We start from the raw sequence: 18989 nt of genomic DNA on the forward strand, positions 1-18989 counted from the left end.
TGGAAGCATTTTGTATTTCACTTGAGAAAGCAACTAAACAACTGAATTTGCCAAAAACCATGTGGCTATTGTTGGTTCAATCAAAATTGGTAAGTAGAGCTAGTGAAGGTTTACATCATTATCAGATGAAGTATCTTGGGACTATGATGAGGTGAGAAAAGCAATTTTAAGTGCATATAAACTAGTGCCAGAATCCTAGACAGGTGTTTAGAAATATAAAGAAAGAACCAGGTCTACAGTGAAGAAGTAGAGGCTCCTTCATTAAATGTTTTTAAGATAAAGCTAGATCATTTTTTGAAGAATAAAGGGATTAAGGGTTATGGTGTTCGGGCCGGAAAGTGGAGCTGAGTCCACAAAAGATCAGCCATGATCTCATTGAATGGTGGAGCAGGCTCGAGGGGCCAGATGGCCTACTCCTGCTCCTAGTTCTTATGTCCTTATGTCAGATGTATCTAGAATTTGAAAAAAAATCAAACAAAATAATTTTGATAGGTGGATAAGAGCATTAAAAATATACCGATCGTATGAAGCTCTTAGGGAAATTATTATTCTGGAGGAATTTAAAGATTCACTTCCTGCAGTAATGAGAGTTCACATGGAAGAGCAAAGGGGTAAGACTGTAAGACAGGCAGTAGAAGTGAATTAATTCATAAATCAAGGTTTGATTTCAACATCGTTTTCTGTCTATGAAGGATAGAAACTGGGGTAATGAAATATCCACAGGTGATCAAGGAAAAAGAGTTGGGGAGATTTTGCCTGAGGTTAAAATGGAAAATTATGACAGTAAAAGAGAGATAAGAAAACTCAGATGTTTTCATTGTAATAAAGTTGGACGCACCAAGTTCCAGTATTGATGGCTCAAGATAACTACTGGGAAGACACTTTTCAAAACAGGTTAAGCCAGTGGAATTTATTCAAGTGGGGAAAAAAATATTGTAACAGCTGAAGAGATGGAGAATATACAGCCTGCTTGGAAGTTGGTTGATGAACAGGGGCGAAATTCTCCCCCAACAGCGCGATGTCCGCCGACTGGCGCCAAAAACGGTGCCAATCAGACGGGCATCGCGCCGGCCCAAAGGTGCGGAATGCTTCGCATCTTTGGTGGCCTAGCCCCAACATTGACGGGCTAGGCCGACGCCGGAGGGATTTCCGCCCCGCCAGCTGGCAGAAATGGCGTTTGTTGCCCCGCCAGCTGGCGCAGAAATGCGGCGCATGCGCAGGAGCGTCAGCGGCCACTGACAGTTTCCCGGCGCATGCGCGGGAGCATCAGCGGCCGCCGACAGTTTCCCGCGCATGCGCAGTGGGGAGAGTCCCTTCCACCTCCGCCATGGTGGAGGCCGTGGCGGAGGCGGAAGGGAAAGAGTGCCCCCATGGCACAGGCCCGCCCGCGGATCTGTGGACCCCGATCGCGGGCCAGGCCTCCGTGGGGGCACGCCCCAGGGTCAGATCGCCACGTGCCCCCCCCCCAGGACCCCGGAGCCCGCCCACGCCGCCTGGTCCCGCTGGTAAATACCAGGTTTGATTTACGCCGGCGGGACAGGCAACTTCGGCCCATCCGGGCCGGAGAATTGAACGGGGGGTCCCGCCAACCGGCGCGGCCCGATTCCTGCCCCCGCCCAATCTCTGGTACCGGATACTTCGGCGGGGGCGGGGGCGGGATTCACGGCGGCCAACGGCCATTCTCCGACCCGGCGGGGGGGGGCGGAGAATGACGCCCCAGGTGTCAGATCTTTTTAAATATTTTATTTGTGAGGGTCAGGTTTATTCGTGTGTGCAAGGTGCAGTAGGTAAGGAGGTTAAAATCTGAAGGGATACAGGAGCAAGTCAACCTTCAACTGTGAGAGATAAGGAAATTATTAGTTCAGAAGGAATATTGTCAAAAAAAGATGTTGGGCTGGTTTCTCAGCACCCCGACGCAAAAATCGGGTTTGATGGGGCAGAGAATCCGTTTTGTTATCAATATCGGGAACGGCGGCGGTTTTTGTATTCTCCGCCCCCTGAAAAGCGGTGTATTCTAGGAGTACGCTGCGCCAATTATCCACGGACGAAGGCCAAAGCCTGAGGCCCACCCCGTGATACTCCGTCCCCGACTGGCCAAGTTCCCGACGGCGTGAGTTATGTGTGCTCACACGTCTGGGAACCTGGCATGGCGGCTGCAGACTCAGTTCTGCGCCGTTACAGTCGAGGGAGGGCCGATCCACGAGCAGGGGGGGCTTCATTCGAGGCTGGAGGCGCTGTGGGTGTGCAGTCCGAAGGGGGCCACTACTTTTGCGGTGTGGGTCCGCGAGCTGTGTTCGCCATGAAGCACGGCGCGGCCGCTGCAGGCCGTTGCAGTATGCAAGCGCAGCCATGGAACTGGAAATGCTCAGGGCCATATCGGCAGCTCGAGCTGTGAGCTCTATGCTGCCTCCCTGCTAGCCCCCAGCAAAACGTGTGAATCGGTGGCCGTTTTGTGCCAGTTTTCCTGGCGTAAAAGACCACCGTTTTCACGCTGGCGTGAGGACTTAGTCTCACAAATGGAGAATCCAGCCCGGTAATATTTTGAATTAATGGTGAAGTGAATAGTATTCCATCATGTAAGGTAAGGTTAGAGAGTCTGGTGAAAAGTGGTAAAGTGGTGGTAAGAGTAATAGGGAAATTACCTTTATCAGAAGTACAGTTTATCCTGGGTAATGATAAAGCTGGATCACGGGTGGGAGTGATGCCTGCTGTGGGTGAATCAAACAACTTAGGTGTTGTGAATAGCATTTTCTGGGGTGTTTCTAGATCATGTGGTAACAAGATCACAAAGCCAGACGGTGAGGCAGGATGAGGGGAAATCAAAGAGTCCAGGTCGGGAGGCTGAGGTTTAGTTATCCGAAACAATATTTGACCAGATTGTTGATAAGGAACAAGAGCAGATGGAGGGTGAAACTTATATTTTTAGTTTAGGAAAGTTGGTAGAATTACAATAGAAGGATTCCGAGATAAAGCAGATGTATCAGAAAGCATGTACAGAAATAGAATCTGAGTGTATACCAGAGTGTTATTACATTAGAAATAATGTATTAATGAGGAAGGGAGTCCTTCACGCATAAGAATTTTGTCGTACATGTCACACATGTCAAATGAAAAGAAAACCTCAAGCGGTTATCAAACCAGTACCCTTAATACCCATTCAGGCATTTGAGAAACCTTTTACGAGGGCCCTAATTGATTGCATGGGACCCCTTCCTGAGATGAGAAGTGGAAAGCAGTAATTGTTGACTAGAATAGATGTGTCTACTAGATTCATGGAGGCCATTCCATTAAAAAATATTACAGCTAAGAGGGTTGTAGAGGAGTTAACTAACTTTTCTTTTACCAGATATGGACTACCAGAATAAATCCAATCAGATCAAGGATCCAATTTTATATTGAATTTATTCAGGGAAGCTATGGATAGCTCAGGAGTAAAGCAATTTATATCAACCTAGAATCATTGGGAATTTCAGTGAGCATTAGAAAGACAACATCAAAATGTAAAGACCATGTTGAGGGCCGATAGTCAGAATTATCCAGAGGATTTGGATAAGTGAATTCCATTTGTACTATTTGCAATTAGGGGTGCACCTAATGAATCAACCAAATTCAGTCCTGATTTTTGGTCATGTGGTAAGATGACCATTTAAATTGATCAAAGAGAAATTGGTGAGTTAACGTTCTGAGGCTACATTGTTGAACTGTGTGTCCAGAGCTGTTGTTGGCTAGGTAACATTTAAAATTGTCACAGCATGTGATGAAACAAGAGGCGGATAAGAAATCCAAAACTCATAGTTTTGTTAGTGGGGAGAAAATATTAATATTATTACCAGTGGTAGGTGAACCATGAAAAGCAACCTTTAGTGGGCCTTATCAAATGAAAAGGAAATTGAGTAAGGTGAGTTATTTGATACGAACACCAGATACGAGAAAAACTCAGAGTGCTTGTCATGTTAATATGCTCAAAAGGTATTTTGATGAAAAGCAAGAGGATGTGTTCATAGCTATACATCAAAGAGAAGAGATAAATGCAGATTAGTCTGAATTTGACATTCCTCAAATTACTTTGAATAACAAGGAAGTAACAAGAAATTTGGATAAATTATTGAATTACCTTCCATAGGAAAATGAGAATGACCTGAAAGAGTTATTACAGCCACATTGAGCTGTATGTGGGGACAAACTGGGAAAATAAAGTTTGTTTGAATATACCATATCCCAATACATGATTATTATACACGATGTAGATGTAGGAAGTTTTGATCCAATTAAGCAACATCCTTGTAGTCTGAGTCCATTAAAATTGGCACAATTTCAAAAGGAGATTGAAAGCATACTTAAGATTGATATCACTGAAATGATTTGCAGTGATTACAACTCGCCTATCGTGATTGTACAAAAACCAGGTGGAATATGTGGACTATAGGAAAGTCAATGCAGTAACAAAGTCAGAATCATATCCTATTCCTCATTTGGAAGACTATCGAAAAGGTGGGGCAACCAAATTACATCACCAAAAATTTACGTACTTAAAGGATATTGGCAAGTACCTAATTGGAAAGGGCAAAGGACATTTCGGCTTTTGAAACGCCAAATGATCTGTACCAGTTTAAATTTACATGGTTTGAAATGAAGAATGTGCCAGCAACACCCCAAAGACTAACCAATAAGGTCATTCCTGGACTATAGGATTGTGCAGTGTACATGTGTGATCTGGTGATATTCAGTCAAATGTGGAAAGAGAATTGGAACATTTAAATAACTGTTCAATCAACTGCAGGAGGCTGGCTTCATGGTAAACTTGACTAAAAGGGAGTTTGGGAAAGCCCAAGTGACTTTCTTAGGCCAGACTGTTGGATATGGTCAGATGGCTACACAGAATGTGAAAACGAAAGCCACTGGGGAATTTCCAATTTCTACAGAAAATCCGTGCCACATATTGGCAGTGTGGTTGTTCCAGCTACTGAACTTTTGAAAAAGCACAGGAAATTTCATTGGACATCAGAATGTCAGGAGGTATTTAATAATCTGAAAACTGTGTTGGCCACAGCACGGGTTTTGGAGAGACCAAATTATGAAAAGCAATTTAATGTGGCCATTGATGCGAGTGATGTGGGTGTTGGTGCTGTACTGTTACAAGAAGATAACAAAGGAATAAAAGACCTGTTGGTTATTTTTCGAGAAAACTAAATGTTCATCAAAAGAAGTATTCAACCATTGAGTTTGGGACTGGCGATGCAACATTTTGCCATTTATGTTGCGAACAATTCATCAGAGACAATTGTTTATACTGACCACAATCCATTGAAGTTCTGGAGAAGTTTAAAGATCGTAATGCAAGACTGCTCAGATGGAGTTTATTGCTATAACCATTTAACCTGCAAATGATACATGTAGCAGGAAGAGAAAACATGATTGCAGATATTTTATCATGACTTTGAGATGTGAGAAGAATGGATCATCCAAAGTTTAGAATGAAAGACTGAAATGGACTACACTGATGTTTAAATTTACTTGCATGAATATGACGTATTATGATGCTTGACCAGATCCCAACATTTGCAAGGATACCAGACAGGAACCCCAATATTTTATTTCATTTTTAAGATGGCGAGGAAAGGATACTTCACTCCAGGAATGACTCCATGCCCAAATAGGGATATGATAGACTGAAACAAGCTTTATTATTAACAAAGTATTAAACCAACTTTAACATCATACAAGAAATAGCTTACAATTACTGGTTAAAGAATGCTTAACAATAACTCCCTATTGTTATCTCTTTATCTGCAATCAAGCAACACCCATCTCAGGTCAAAATCCATTTTACAATTCAGTTAGCAAACACAGGAGTACTTGCTGTATAGATCTGTATTGGAAAAACTGCCTTGAGAGAGCGATTCTTCAGGAAACAGCCTGCAGATTCCTGCCAGTGTCAAACTACTGTTTAATTTCCTAGCATTTTGCAAAAAAATTCCTATTTTGTTCACAGCAAAATCTAAAACTGAAACTCAACACCTGACTGCTTCAACCCCTGGCTCATGCCATCAATTACATCATCTCTATCCCACTAACCTTTGGTTCTAACCATCTTACTAAGATTGACCACAACCTCTGAATTATCTAAACCGTGGAGAATCTTCTTCCTATAACAGAATTCCATATGCCCTATTTAGGTGAACACTGTGCATGGTTCAAATGAATGATGTTCTTTTACAGTTCTTGAATTACACCTTCTGTAGCCACATTGTCCGCCTGTCTTTTAAACAAGGATTTTTAAAAAGCTTACTGCAGTAGATAGATGCACACACTAACACAGGCTTTAACCATTACTGCACCAGATACAAATAGTACAATATATATCTCAAATTCCTACATTCATCACAGTCAAGATATGTCAAGATAAGGGCTGGTTTAGCACAGTGGGCTAAACAGCTGGCTTGTAATGCAGAACAATGCCAGCAGCGTGGGTTCAATTCCCGTACCTGCCTCCCCGAACAGGCGCCGGAATGTGGCGACTAGGGGCTTTTCACAGTAACTTCATTGAAGCCTACTTGTGACAATAAGCGATTATTATTGTCATTATTATTGTATCTTACAGTGTAATAGTAGTGTTTAGTAACAAGTAGTCTTTAAAGTTAAAAAGGCTGTGGAAAATGAAGCCATATTTTCATATTCCTGGTTCCTTTTTTAAGGTAAGCAAGTAAAACCTGGTAGTCACCTGTACACATAAATGGTATTTGCAATATATGGGTTTTCTTAATTGGAATGTAGAGGCAGGTTGCACAAAGAAAGTTAAGGTTTTGCAACTGTTAACTATAAACTATTTATTTGTTGCTAATATGCTTACTTCTGTATTCAAATTAAAGTCTGTTTTAATATATAAGCCATAGTCAGTATCATCACTACTGCTGTGCAATAACATTTCCTCATAGATTTACCAAATGCAAATACTTGGGTTCTAATCTGGAACCTTAACCAAAATTGGGGTTCTAGTCTGAACACAGTTTCACATTTAAAAATGCATCAAGGAGGAGTATCAGTGATGTCATTGGTATAATTTATAAATAACAAATGTGTGCAGGTGTATTATATCTATTCCACCTTTTTGAACCTTTAAATTCAATTTTCCATTCATAGGGTTGAACCTTAATATAACGTACCTGTAGGCAGTCAGCGGGTTATAACAAGGGAGCCCCTGTTTGTCACTGAAGTAGGCTTTGCCATTGTAGCCATCTAAAATGGCCACTTGCAAAGGACCATGGGAATTGTGGTCAACTTGGACACAGACAAGTACACAGCCTCTGTGTATTGTGCAAAGAAACCAGACCTGACCAAAACTTGCACCCATTGAAAGTCAATCACCATTTCCCCCAGGACAATAGAGTTTGAATCAAGGAGCTACAACAGTAGCAGACCGACTGGCGCCACTTCCCCTTATTTGGAAAGGCCTACGTGCCTTGGACAATGATAGCTAGGACCCGCCCAGCCACTGAGGTATCCGCCCCCTAAATGGCCAGGATCAATGAGGGTGATCAAAATCCTATCGATCCATTGGATCTGGAGATAGGACAGCCCAAAAGGGTGTGAAAGAGAAGAAGGATAAGAAGCCCTGCGCACTAGGGATCGGCCTCTTTTAGACCGGCCTGTGTGCGACCAATTGCAGGCTATCAACCAGCCAAGTACAAGGACCCGCGATCGCTACCTGACGGACGGGCTCAGCCGAGACGAACCTGAAGACTTCCAACCGACCCACGTGGACACAGATAAAGGCCTTATCTCCCCCACTGAGCCGGTCACCCCGAAGTTAAGTAAAGGTCATCTTAGTTATTAGGTTTAGTTTAGTGCATGATGCACGTGAATCATTGCATATAAAACAAGTGTGTTTGTTAATAAACTGTCTTTGCAACTAATATACTGGTTGTGTGATCATTCGGTCAATAAAAGAAATAGCTTGTGGTTCACATAGAAATAAAGAAGTCAACACCATGGCTTTTTAACTCTTGCCTTCTTAATGGCCACTGGTAAAGCATGCCACCTAATCCACTGGGAAAGGAAGTCTTGTTCCAGGAGGTTGTTGATGTCAGCAGCAACCTGCCATGAGAGCCTGCACCTCCTGAGATACTAGTCCTCGCACATGTCGACGTAGCTGATTCTTTGTCTGGAGACTTCATGCTAGAAGTCACGTTCCCTTCATACTGAATCTCTATGTCCTCCCGTCTGTTCTGTGAAGCTACCTGTGCTTGAGGAGAAGGCAGTTGTTGCTGCTGCTGCTGTTCATGGTCCTGTTGGTGTTGGTGCTTGTCTTGCTCCTCAGCGGGAGTGCAATATAAAGCTCCATAAGCTGTTGTCATGTCATGGTGAAGAGGCTGACATTAGGGAGGTGCAGATTAGAGGTGAGTGAAATCCAAGACAGCTGAAATGGCTTCCAAAGATAATGGTAATCACCTGTCAAGCAGGTAAAGTACATTTTCAGAAGAAATGCTGTGAGCTCCAGCCTCTCACCTCGGATTGACTGCAGCTATTCAGTTTCACTATCTGAAGAATACCCAGCCTGAGAGAATCACTGAAGAAGCAATGCCCACTGTGCTCTCACTTGGTCAACACTGGTGAGTTCAACACAGATCAGGGCATGCACAAGCTGGCTGTTAAAATCAGAAATCCTGATTTAGTTAGAAAACTGAATATTGTAATTTCTTACTCGACAACTTCATGGGTGGACAGTCATAGAATCATAGAATTTACAGTGCAGAAGGAGGCCATTCAGCCCATCGAGTCTGCATCGGCTCTTGGAAAGAGCACACTACACAAGCCCACACCTCCACCCTATCCCCATAATCCAGTAACCCCACCCAACACTCAGGGCAATTTTGGACACTAAGGGCAATTTAGCATGGCCAACCCACCTAACCTGCACGTCTTTGGACTGCGGGAGGAAACCGGAGCACCCGGAGGAAACCCACGCAGACACGGGGAGATCGTGCAGGCTCCGCACAGACAGTGAACCAAGCCGGGATTCGAACCTGGGACCCTGGAGCTGTGAAGCAATTGTGCTAACCACTATGCTACCGTGCTGCCCCACCTGAGTTAAACCCGAAGGAGGGCAGATTAAATTGGCTATCCAATCTGACGCCTCTTTTTGGGGCTTTAATGTCCCCAGGCCTGCGTACAAACCTGCTCCGTCTTGATAGTTAAAATTCTGCCCATATATCTGTGAACCAACTGCTTTAGGCATTGATTTATAGTAATTTTGAATGTTCAGGGCTTCAAATATTAATCACCAATGGTTGAGTAAGACATCCACTGGATTACTCAGGACTAAATACAATTCAGCCAGATCACTTTCTGTTTCTAAACAAGAGAATGATAACATATTAATGCTCAGCCTGACAATACCTGTGAGATCTGCTGTTATCAGTGGTTCGCACTGCTGCCTCACAGCGCCAGTGTCCCGGGTTCAATTCCGGCCTTGGGTCACTGTCTGTGTGGGGTTTGTATGTTCTCCCTGGGGTGAATTCTCGCTTCTGCAGCCACCTGTTCCTCGGCGGTGCACCACCGCTGTCAGCGGGATTCTCCGTTCCTGCTGCCTGCCAATGGGATTTCCCATTGTAGCCACCCATGCCACCAGGAAACCCACAGGCGGGGATTTGCTGCTGGCGGAGAATCCCGCCCGTGGAGAATTCACCCCCCGCCGTCTTTGCGTGGGGTTCCTCCAGGTGCTCCGGTTTCCTCCCACAGTCCAAAGATGTGCAGGTTAGGTGGAATGGCAATGCTAAATTGCCCATAGGTTCGATGGGGTTGCTGGGTTACGGGGATAGGGTGGAGGTGTGGGCTTAAGTAGGGTGCTCTTTTCAAGAGCCGGTGCAGACTCAATGCACTTGTGAACCGTAGCTTGGGAAATGCCATCAAAGTCCCTCCTCAAGTCCTGGAATGAACCCGTTGCATTAACGTTCAGGGCTCTGGTGACCTTTATGGCCACTGGGAACAGATGTCCTCCTCCTCCACAGGGTGCCAAGTCCACAGGATGTGGCACAGGTGCCAGACTGGCTCTTTGTTGAGACAGAGTCTCCTGTGGCACATGCTGTCCTTCATCTCCGCAGTGTGGCAGCCCCCTACACATGGAGTGCTACCTCCAACCTACACCAACGCTGCTTCCTTCTCCAACGTCTGGCCACCTCGGCTGCCACCAGCACTGCAAGTACATTTTTTGCAGGATCGATACCTCCATCCATTTTGGTATCTATAAGGAATGGAGAAGGATAGAGACCGACAATCAGTTAGGGCTTCCACCCCGGAACCCTCAAATCCCCCAAGACTACCCCACCTTTATATGTCCTGCCTTCTCTCAGAGTGCCATCCACAGGCCAGTTGTGCTGGAGAACCTCGGTCTGCACACTCACCCCCGTCCACAGCAGGAGACCCTAGACCCCAGACCCCTGCCGGGAACATTAGGGAGACCGTGCTCAGGTGCCCTTCCTTGATCCACACATTCTACCTTTGATCGTGAGGATATCCCCAGTGATGAAGCCCAGCTCTTGAGTGTTTGATTGTAGGCTGCTGTCTCGACGGTGCTGAAGCTTCTAGGGGTCAGGAAAACTTTCAGGCTTCAAAGTTTAATTGAGATCTGATGCACCAATCATCGTTTGAGACATTGACACGTGCACCCACGAGAATGCACTTGAGAATGCAGTGTTAAGTCAAACCGATCCAGAGCACATCAGAAGAGAGAAAGAGTTCCCCTTCCCCTTCTCCAGCGTAGGCAGCAGATCATCTTCCCATCCTCCCTTTCCTTACTCCTGGCTACAGAAAACAAAGACAAGAACAGCAGCAGCCTCCAGGCATTTGCAGCCACAAGCAGCAGCAAGCAGCAAACACAACCTGCAGCACCAGTTGAGTGTTTATTAAACGGTCAATAGTAACAAAGATTTGAAAATCAACTATGTAACATTCCACATTTCACACTAACCATTAAACAACAAGGAAAAGTCACCGTTCCATATTGGTACCAATACAAAGCTAGATCAGCTCATTTTCACAAAAAAAACACGTGGGGCTGGATTCTCCGTAGTCCAACGCCGAAATCGTGTTCGGTGATCGGGAGGAGAATGGATTTTCGCACCAAAATCGGGGCCGGTGCCGGTTTGACACTGGTCCGCCATGCTCCACCCCTAAACAGCCGTCATCGTGACAAGCTCCGCGTGCTGTTTCAACAGCATTGGCGGGTCATCGGCCAGCCCACCCGCATTGCTCTGCCCCTATTGGGCCGAGTTCCCGATGGCCGGGGCACGTTTCGTCCCAGCGGCTGGGAACCCGGTGTGCCGGCTGTGGACTGTGTCCAGCGCCACCACGCTCGGCTGGGATCCGTGCCGCTGGCCGGAGGCATCTGCTAGGGCTGGGGGACAGGAGGCGGAATGACCAGGGTGTGGGTTGTGGGTTGTGGCGTCGCGGTTTGCGGGTAAGGTTATGCACACGGCTGGCGCCATGTTGTATGGCGTGACCGCTGCAGGTACATGCGCGACAGGGAACCGGCAATTCTCTGGCCGTTTTCTGCACGATTCACAGGCGTTTCACGTGGCGCCGGTGCTGGCCCCTCACCGGTACTGGAATCGGTGAGGGGTTCGCACCGATTTGCCGGTCGTGAAATACCACAGGTCCCACGCTGACGTTGGCACTTAGCCACAGAAACGGAGAATCCAGCTCATGGTATCACCCCTCGCAGGTTCCTCAACAGAAATGAAGGAGAAACCAGAGAATGTGTTATCATGTCCAGAACTTTATGACGTGACGTACCAGTTACATGCAGCACTCACCATACCAGCAACAAAAGCATCAGCAATCTGCAAAAGCATTTCTTTCACAGCGATAGCAGGTGGCCCATTTGGTACAATGTCAAGCATCAGGTCCCGCAGCATCTTCTTGCTTCAAACCGGATTGTCTTCTTGACTCAAACGTCCCCCTGAGTGCGATGTTCCAGGCCCAGGTATCTTTGAAAAAATTGTCCTTTTTTCTGGCTACAGAAAAGGAAGGAAACATCAACAGCAGCCTCTGGGCATCTGCAACCACTAGCAGGAGCAAACAGCAAACACAACCTGCTGCTGTGAAGTGCTCTTACAAGGACCAAGGTGAATTCCTTATTGGCAATAGCCTTCAGCTGTAAAGCTAGAGGCTGCTCACAGTCAAAAGGAGTTAAAGCAACCTTCAGCATAGAACCAAGAACAGGGCTCTCTCCTGGAGGTTGGACAGATAGGCAACAGCTGCAGTTGCCTCTTTTATGAGTATCCACAATATTTAGAGATGGCTTGAAGGCCTCAAAATGAAAAAACCCTCAACAACGCCCACCCGCCCCTCAGCCAAGGGCGACCCCCGACCTGGAATGCTTCAGCCCCCCCGACCAAGTCCAACGCCTGATGGGTTCCTCACCCACCCCTAGCACTGAGGCAGATACTCCAGTGCCCTTGAGCTGCATTCCAGAACCTTGAAATCGCTATGCACCTCCTCAGACCCCCCAGCAGCCATTGCGGTTGCTTCACTTTATTAAAAAGGAATTCTAAATGACCCCTCCGTGATTGAGTTCTGGGAAGCCGGTCAACTCCCAGGAGGCCATTCCATTTGAGTTCAATGTCACTAATGAGATGGAAATTGGTGCCAATTGGGGTCAGTGAAACGCACACCAGATTTGGACATGATCCAGAACTCAGCATCAGGAGCGAGCTGGTTAAATAGCAAACAAATTTGCGCCCGGCTCGCATATCGATTTTGGCCTTCCCTTCCATTTAACCGGCATGCCCAGACCCACGCCGGGCTCAACACAGTGGTTAAATCGCACCCCTTGTTTCTCCCCACTGCAAATTTGAACCAAACCATTTTGTGTATTTGTGCGGATGTGACTAACCATATTCAGTATGCCATCCTTCCTGAGCACTCACCTGATGAAGGAGCTGCATTCCGAAAACTAATGATTCGAAACAAACCTGTTGGACTTTAACCTGGTGTTATAAGACTTCTTACTATATTCAGTATGATCAGATACCATTGTTGCTTTGAATAATAATTTGATTTTCCACTAGTACTTTAACTTGTTTTGTGTAAGATGTAAATAGTTTTGCACATTTGCTATTTCAACGCACTCACACTTAAATTTAAGAATACGAGCAACGTACAAATAAATACAAATATACAATTCTTGTCTCAACTGCATACAAAAAAAAGTCAATCGAAATAAAATACAAACACTGGAGCAAATTGTGAAAATCTGCATAAGATTTAAACCTGATACATTGTAATATCTGCAGCAATTTTTAGATAATGTTTTTCACCAAAAAATTACGTGAAATTGTCTTTCGATTTTCTTACATCCATTGATAGATAATTCATCTGATTTAACTTTCCCCATTTCTCTGTTACTTTTAACATATTCAATGAGCTGATATTAGCACACAACAAACAGAAATTGTTTATGTAGAGATGATTTAAGCCCCAGTCCATTTCCTTTATTATTGGAAGAATCCAAACATTACTTCATTAAAAGATTTTATGAGTTTAAAATTGCTCCTTTCCGATTTACTCTCTTATTTGTTTTCCTTCCATTTTCTCAGGCTTTCAACTATCGAGCCGCATTCCCTTGGGGAACCTGATGAGACAAATGACAGGGATCTGATGGTTTACATCTGAGTATCCTGGGGGAAACTAGGGAAGAAATGATGGAGGCTCGGAACTATCATTTTCCAGAACTCGGCACAAAAGAAAATGATTGGAGATTCGCAGTTATGATTCAGCCGAACCCACTCCTTTCTGGTAAAAAGGATAAGCCAGGAAATGATAAGCCAGTCAGTGTTTGTAAGTTAGTAGAGTCTATAATATTGGATGAATTCATTGAGCACATAAGAAACATGAATTAATCAAGGCCAATCAATGTGGATTTCTGTGGGCTGACCATATTTAACCAATTTAACAGAATTCTTTGAAGACACAGAGGCTGGATGAAGGAAATGCATTTGGTAAAATTTTTATGTGGATTTTCAAAAAACAAATGATACAGAGATCACATAAGGGACATTTCGAAAGTATAAATGCCCATGGAAATAAGGGGAATATGACCATATAGGTGAAGATGATTGTGGATGGGTACTATTTGCCGCATTGATGAATTATCTGAGGTTACAACTGAAAGGAGCTGAGGGAACGCTATCCAAAATAGCAAAACATGCCAAATTGGGATGTCAGCATAACAAATTGTAATGTGCGAGATTGTATGGGTAGCCCAGCAGGATGAACAGCAGCAGATACAGTTTCATAGTATCATAGAATCAAAGAATCCCATTCGGCCCATCGAGTCTGCAACAGCTCCTGCTCCGATAGAGCACCCTACCTAGGCTCAATCATCTGACCCATCCCCACAACCCCACCCAACCTTTGGACACAAAGGGGCAATTTATCATGGCCAATCCACCTAACCTACACATCTTTGGACTGTGGGAGGAAACCTGAGCACCCGAGACCAGAATTGAACCCAGGCCTCTGACGCAACACGACTGACGCAACACGATTCCCGCCCCCGCCAAAAAACCACCGCCGGAGAATCCGGCAGCCGGCGGCGTGGCGGCTGGGTGGGATTCACTCCGCCACCCGGCAATTCTCCAGCCCGGCGGGGGGGTCGGAGAATCCCGCCCCATGTTTCAAGTTCGTTGTGACTGGCTACGGAATGGCAGCAGAGACATACGGCCAGGATTCTCGACTAACCGGCGGGGCAGGCCGTACCGGTGCCGAGGAGTGGCGGAACCACTCCGGCGTCGGGCCGCCCGGAAGGTGCGGAATCCTCTGCACCTTCAGGGGCTAGGCCGGCGGCGGCGGGCTTGGCGCCGCGCCAACCGGCGCCGAAGGGCCTCCGTCGGCCGCCGCGAGTTGGCGCAGGTGCGGGAGCGCCATTGTGTGCTGCCGTGATCCCAGCGCATGCGCCGGGGGGTTGTTCTCCACGCCCACCATGGCCGACCGTTACAGCGGCCGGTGCGGAGGGAAAGAGTGCCCCCATGGCACAGGCCCGCCCGCGGATCGATGGGCCCCGATCACGGGCCAGGCCACCGTGGGGGAACCCCCCGGGGCCAGATCCCCCCACGCCCCCCCCCCCCCCCCCCCCCCCGAGGACTCCGCAGGCCGCCCGTAGAGGCAGGTCCCGCTGGTAAGGACCTTGTTTGATTTACGCTGGCGGGACTGGTCGGAAACGGGCGGCTACTCGGCCCATCGCGGAGCGGAGGTTCGCCGGGTGGGCCACTGCCAACGGCCCCCGACCTGTACGACGCGAAACCGGCGCCCCAAAATCCGGCAGCCGGAGTCGGGACAGCGGGGCGCGATTCACGCCACCCCCCGGCGATTCTCCGGCCCGGCAGGGGGGTCAGAGAATCCCGCCCATAGGTACGTCTGAAAAGTAGCTGGTTTATTGGATGAACATAACTATTTACAGAGATACAAGACTAGGTGTTGCACAGTGTAAGCTACAAACATATTCCTTCTCAACTATTGGCCATGTGTCTCTTACATCATAATGTGTGGCATTGGTTCTCCAGTCCCACAAGTTAACCCTTTCAACCCTGAACACCCTAATACTACAGTAATGTTTTCAAAAACTTGAGCGAAGAAAAGCAAAGCAGCATATGTGTCAAGTTATGGGGCTGAGGGACTACTTTTTAAGGATGGGAATTGAAACTGACAGTCTCTGATGGGAGGGAACCATCTACAATGTTCACCAGCATGGGAACCAGGAAGGGTCAGCAGCTTAATGGGTTCGGATAGAGAGTGCGGATTAAGAAAGCAGAACGTGGTTCACATGGATGAGATAAGCTTGGAGAGGGGAGACCAGATCGGAGATAAACTAGAGAAAGCTGAAGGAAGGAGGGAGGGGCTGTTAAACAGAAACATGAGTGACATGTGTTAGCCCTTTGTTGTTTAATATCTGAGTGAAGAGGGGTGGGCTTTATCCTTGTCTTCAGGGATGATTCTTAATTAGTGGATGATTTGAACAGATTAGAATGAAGCTAAAATGTGCTTGGTGTGGTCGCGAGCAGGCATTGTCAAACTCAGGGGTGCGACCCGCAGGTGGGTCGCAGACGGGTGGCAGGGTGGGGTCGCGGAGCTGTCCGTCGAGGCGCTCCCGATCACGCAAATCTACGCGCAACAGCCGCAGCAGCCGGCTGTTAATAATGCCGGCTGCAAGCGGCCTTAAAAATGGCCGGGAACATGTAATAAAAATGCGGCTGCACTGCGCATGCGTGCCAGATCATCGGTGCACATGCACAAAACTATGCGCATGCGCACCGATGATTGGGCACGCATGCGCAGTGCGGCCACTTTTTTTTAAACGGTCGCAGCTTTTCGTTTTATAAGTTCGGTGGGTTTTATTCATTTTATTCATTTGTTTTATTCATTTAATTTTTATTTTTTTTACAAGTTTGGGAGGGTTTATTTGATAAAATTTTACAGGAAAAAAATGCAGAACTTTGGAAAGTTGGAGACTCCATACTTTCCGACACCGGAAGGCTTCACCTTCATCCAACAGGTTCCATTGGAGGAGCATGTACGTGGGCCAAAGGGACCCAAAACCATTTCCTCCATTTTTGTCAGCGGCAAACAAGGTAAGAGGAAATGGTGGGATGCTCAGGTCGGTCGGCGTGGGTTGCGAAGGTCGGCCGGGTTGAGTCCCGAAGGTTGGCTGGTTGGTAAAAATGGGTCCCCGTAAAAGAAGTTTGAAGAACACTGGTCTGGAGAATGGTTGATGGTTCCGTGCTGGATATGTTCAAGCCTTTAGCATTACGACTTGAGGTAACATGGATGGGGGGTGGCGAGTCGGGGGGGGGGGGGGGGTCATATGGGATGAGAGAGTGAAAGTAAAGGAAATAGGAGAGCAGGAAATAACAAGTCGCAAGTGGGATACTGTGGTAGGTGATATTAGGGGTATCGCGTTACCTAGATATTACCTTATACTGTAATATGAGTGGTGGAACCTGCCTGCTGGTTCCACCCAGCAGGCAGAGCATAAGAGTCTGTGTTTCACCCACAGCAGTCATTCTGTCCTGGAGCTGCTGGGGTAACTACTTGTTCATTAAAGCCTTCAATGGACTACAATCTCGCTTCAGTAGTGATTGGTCGTGCATCAATTTAATGAACAAAATTGAAGAATGGCTGCTCTGCGCATCAAGCCAGAGTGTCTACAAATCAACCCCCATGCGGCAAATGCAGCAGCAACTTTTAAACATTGGTTGGCATGTTTCAACGGGTACACAAGGACGGCCCCGACTACCCCGACGGAAGAACAGAGTTGGTCAGAACGAGGACGAGATCTCGGGCCTGGTGGCGAGAGTGGAGCAGAGCGAGGCGCTGCACAGGAGGTGGGCGGGAAGACTCGAAGACCTGGAGACCAGGTCGAGGAGAAAGAATCTGCGGATCCTGGGTCTCCCTGAAGGAGCGGAGGGGGCCGATGCCGGGGCATACGCGAGCACTATGCTCGGGGCGATGATGGGCAAGGAGGCCCCTTCGAGGCCGCTGGAGTTGGAGGGGGCACACCGGGTGCTGGCGAGGAGGCCCCGGGCAAATGAGCCGCCAAGAGCGATGGTGGTGAGATTTCACCGGTTCACGGACAGAGAGTGGGTCCTGAAATCGGCCAAGAAGGAGCGGAGCAGCAAGTGGGACAATGCAGAGATCCGAATATACCCGGACTGGATCACGGAGGTTGCAAAGCGGAGAGCGGGTTTCAACCGGGCCAAAGCGGTGTTGCACCGGAAAGAAGTGAAATTCGGAATGCTGCAGCCGGCGTGACTGTGGGTCACATACAAGGGCCAACACTACTACTTTGAAATGCCTGAAGAAGCGTGGACATTTATACAAACTGAAAAGTTGGACTCTAACTGAGGGTTTGTGAGGGTGGGGGGATATTTGAGGTTTGATGTGTGATGATTGTTGTATATAGGGGGTCAATCACAATCACACGCAGGAAATGTTACATGGGCTGGGGGAGAGAGACAAGGCCGCGACAGGAGCTGCGCCAGAGGGGGCGGAGCGGGCTTTGGAAAGCGCGGGGTTTGGTTTTTCCCGTGCGCGGGAAGAAAGGTGGGAGGGGGAACTCCCACGCGGGGAGGTCAAAGGGATAGCGGGGTCAGCAGGTGTCAGCTGACTTACGGGAGTGACATGGGGGGAGCAAAAAAGCTAGACAGGGGTCTAGCGTGGGGGAGGGAAGGGGGGGGGAAAAGGTTTGCTGCTGCACTGGCTGAAAGGGTGGTCGGGACGGGAGGGTGAGGGAGGCATGGACACGGGACTGGCCCAGAAAAGGAGATGGCTAGTCGGCAGGGGGCGGGTGAGAGCCCCTCGAATCCGGCTGATAACGTGGAACGTGAGGGGGCTGAATGGGCCGGTGAAGAGGGCTTGAGTGTTCGCGCACTTAAAGGGACTGAAGGCGGACGTGGTCATGCTCCAAGAGACTCACCTGAAGGTGGCGGACAGGTCAGGTTAAGAAAGGGATGGGTAGGACAGGTATTCCACTCGGGACTGGACGCGAAGAATAGAGGGGTGGCAATATTAGTGGGAAAGCGGGTGTCATTTGAGGCCAAGACTATTGAGGTGGACAATGGAGGGTGATATGTAATGGTGAGCGGTAGGCTGCAGGGGACGTGGGTGGTGTTGGTAAACGTGTATGCCCCGAACTGGGATGATGCAGGATTCATGAAGCGCATGAGTGGTGGTGGATGGCAAATATTCAGCCTGGATCCCAGTTACCAGTGGCGTACCGTAGGGATCAGTTCTGGGTCCTCTGCTGTTTGTGATTTTCATTAATGACTTGGATGAGGGAGTTGAAGGGTGGGTCAGTAAATTTGCAGACGATACGAAGATTGGTGGAGTTGTGGATAGTAAGGAGGGCTGTTGTCGGCTGCAAAGAGACATAGATAGGATGTAGAGCTGGGCTGAGAAGTGGCAGATGGAGTTTAACCCTGAAAAGTGTGAGGTTG

General features: G+C 47.5%; 1 long non-coding RNA gene across 1 annotated transcript in view; it reads left to right on the forward strand.

Annotated features, from left to right (window-relative positions):
- LOC140395424 (uncharacterized) overlaps positions 1-18989 on the forward strand; it is a 182443-nt gene that overhangs the window by 138801 nt on the left and 24653 nt on the right. Inside the window, exon 2 of the long non-coding RNA XR_011936184.1 lies at positions 13596-13836. This is a non-coding gene — a long non-coding RNA (uncharacterized lncRNA). The remainder of the gene's footprint in view (positions 1-13595; positions 13837-18989) is intronic.

The sequence above is a fragment of the Scyliorhinus torazame genome, chromosome 18, assembly GCF_047496885.1.
Source record: "Scyliorhinus torazame isolate Kashiwa2021f chromosome 18, sScyTor2.1, whole genome shotgun sequence".
Taxonomy (NCBI): Eukaryota; Metazoa; Chordata; class Chondrichthyes; order Carcharhiniformes; family Scyliorhinidae; genus Scyliorhinus; species Scyliorhinus torazame.